Source organism: Pinus tabuliformis, chromosome 8 (assembly GCF_031772625.1).
Source record: "Pinus tabuliformis cultivar Carrire ecotype Pingquan chromosome 8, CPIR1, whole genome shotgun sequence".
In the NCBI taxonomy this organism is placed as follows: domain Eukaryota; kingdom Viridiplantae; phylum Streptophyta; class Pinopsida; order Pinales; family Pinaceae; genus Pinus; species Pinus tabuliformis.
The window spans coordinates 1,473,788,112-1,473,791,712 of record NC_142294.1 but is presented as its reverse complement, the minus strand read 5'-3'; positions in this window follow the sequence as shown (position 1 = coordinate 1,473,791,712).

The following is a 3,601-nucleotide window of genomic DNA, read 5'->3' as shown; positions in this document are numbered from 1 at the left end:
ATCAGTATTATCAGATCAGATAAAACTTTTCAATTTCATACTCAGAAACATATACGCTACTTCAGTTAAGTGAACCCGCGTGTACACGCTACTGTGTCTAAAGCAACTAGCGTATATCCAGAAATCTTATGATTCAGTTAGCTTATCTTCAGTAAATGCATCAGATCATTATTAACCATATTAACAGTAAACAGGTGCAGTATAACAGAACAGATCATCACACAAAAGCCACACACATGAACACCATGATATAAGGTGGAAACCCAATGTGGGTGAAAACCACCTGCTGCAATTTGTCTCTTTCTTCTTTAATAAGAAACTTATTTTACAATGTACTGGTGCAGTCCTTTACCAGCACGCAGGCTACAACCTGCAGAGGGCTACAACCCTCTCTCGTTTTCAACTACTTTTGGAAGGGAGCTACAACCCCCTCAACTCTTGTACTAGCCGATCCATTTACTAGTACATAGGTGCTGACCCTACAACCTTCTTTCCTTCAGGGAACACGTTTCATCAATTTTCAGACTGGATCCAAGAGTACAAAACAAACATTACTGCAATACAATCATCAACTTATACTTGCATCATAATTCATTAAACAACCCAATACTGAATCACTGAAACCCTGTCATCAAGAACACAGAACCCAAACCAGAGCCCAGAACTCTGCAACAACCACCAGAATCAACAGCAACCTTAAATATGAAATCTTATTATGCATGCGCTACTTCACTGTACCAAAACCGCGTGTATACGCGCTTTCTCCAAAGGCAACCCGCGTGCAGATCTAGAAATAATTACTTATGCCTTCGCTATCAGATCCGACCCTTGCCAAGCGTCCTGAACAGATAAACAGTAATACCAGATCTTCTCACTTCGTCAGACACCCAATACTTGCACTCACTTACCTAATGATCTTCTCCTTATATAGTCTTAGGCCTTTTACAATACCACGGTCCAAAACCATAGTAACCCAATACCATCAGCTTCAAAATTAGGGATCAACACGTTCGTCGAGACATCAAGGTCCAAAACCATAGGCACAACTTCCAAGGAATAACCACCGTGGACCAAAGATAAGTTTTCCACATACACGCGCTTTTACTGAAGCCAACCAGCGTGTACACACGACTTGATATATAGAGAACCTGCGTATACGCGACTTGGTATATAGTGAACCTGCTTGTATGAACTTTCTTGGCATGCTGTACTAACATCTGTCCTCTTATTAAGTTGCCATCACCTGTACCAACCTCTGAGCACCTGTACCAACCTCTGAGTGAGTTACCATCAAGGACAACACTTGAGTCATAATGCCAACAATCTCCCCCTTTGGACTTGATGGCAACCACCACACCAAGTCACTCTCCCCCTTTGACATCAAGGGCAAAGGGTGGACCAAGATATTCTCTTCTTTGGTATACCTTTTACTGTCCATACTGTTGTCCATACTCCCGCTGAGTACATGCTGAAGATTTGACTCCCCCTTTGTATATGCCAAGTTGTATCAATCCATCCATGCTCCCCCTGAGCAGATGCAGGTTCTAAGACCAGCCATTCAAATCTGTACCATAAGCATCAGCCTGCAATACTATTCCTTTGACCAAACAACAAGATGTATCATTTAGTTTCATCAGCACCTTCTAACCATAATGCCAACAATGAATGATTTGAAGTATATGCTCCCCCTGAGTGTGAGCCAACCATGACTGAACCATTTCCTGAGTCTGTTATGCTCCCCCTGAGCTTGAGCCAACCATGACTGAACCTGGATCTGATCAGCTACCCTTTCTTCATATACACGACTTTGCAGCCTGTAACTCGCGTATATACGTGACTTGTCTTCATTATATTAGCGTATGCAGGATGGAATACTGAATTTCATCACTTTCAGATTCCCCTGTGTCTGTTATGTCAGCTGTCTGAATTATGCCACACCTTTCTATCTCTGTCTTCTTCAGTTCCTGGAACTATGATGATGTATGGTCCTCTTGTTTTGAATTTTGAAATCTACTCCTGCATTCCCTTGCTTTATGCCCATAGTTGTTGCATGTATAACACCTTACATCTTTCATGTTACTTCTATCACAATCAATTGCTTTGTGTCCATATGCATTGCAGGCAAAGCAATATCCTCTGAAATACCTGGGATGCGATGATCTTTCTTGAACCATTCTACTTCTACATCTGGCTGCAACATGTCCAAGATTATGACATACATAACATTCAACATTATTCAGTGGAGGAAATAATCGTCTATCACGTCCATAGTTAGGAGTAAAGGATCTTCCTTGAGGAATTTCTTTCCTTGGTTGTTCCTTGTTGAGAATTTCAGATTTCTCATTAGAGTTTCTTGCCTCACCTTGTGAACTAGATTCACCTTCAACATATTCATGAAAACCAAGACCAGTTTTGATAGCAGGAGACCTTTGGCTATTAAGAATATCATCCAAGACTTTAGTACTATCTTGAAATCGTAAAAGCTTATCCTTTTCTTCTAGTTTACCTTTCAAGATATTTACCTCAACTTGATGTTGTTCTTCCTTTATCAGATACTGATTCCTTAGGTCTTCTTCAGCTTTTCTTCCTTCTTCCACTTGTCGCTTTAGTTTGATCACTTCATGTTCTTGATATTCAAGAGCTTCTTTGTTCTGTTCTCTTGATTTTTTAAGATCTTCTTTTAGAGAGAGGATCTTTGATTCAAGCCTTTGAATAGTTATGCTCTAATCCTTTACTACATCCTGCAATTTCTCCCTTACCCTGGTTACTGTCTCCAATTGTTCATTTAATTTGGTAACTTCTTCAGTTTCTGCATTCTTCTTTTCATGTGCCATGAGACTTTTAATATCTTTGCTATTATTGGATGAAGCATTCTTCTTTTCATGTGCCATGAGACTTCCAATATCTTCACTATCATTGAATGGACTTGTAATATGGGTATAATAGCTTCTACCATCTTCTTCAGATATCTTTCCTTTGTTATGAGGGCATCTAGCAGCATAGTGACCAACTCTACCACATAGAAAACATTTGAAAGGTAGCTTACCTTTGAACCGTCCAGTTCCCCGTTCAAGATTCTTGACAAAATTTACCTCATCTTCTTCCTCTGACACTTCAAATGCGCCTTCTGGTGGTACCTCTTGTCGCATTTCAAAAGCAGTTAAGATCCCGTGAAGCTATGACATGGTGATTTTATACACATTCTCCTTTTCTTCTATGGCAGATACTTTAGGATCAAATTTAGCAGACAGAGATCTCAAAACCTTTTCAACTAAGACAACTTCCTCAAATTCTTCACCCAGATCCCTCATACAATTCACAATCTCATCCATACGCAGGAAATAATTAGCTATGCTTTCATTACTATGCATCTTAAGAGTTTCATACCGGATTCTGAGAGTTTGAAGCTTTCCTCTTTTTACCTGATCATCTCCTTCGTAGCTTCTGACGATTTTGTCCCATATTTCCTTAGCTGATTTGAAATGCATGATCTTCATAAATTCTGATTGTGTCAAACTACTCAATAGGACAGTAACAGCTTTGGCATTGAGCTCATATTTCTTTTTCTCTGCTGGATCTGTGGGAGTTGTTGATGGGAATT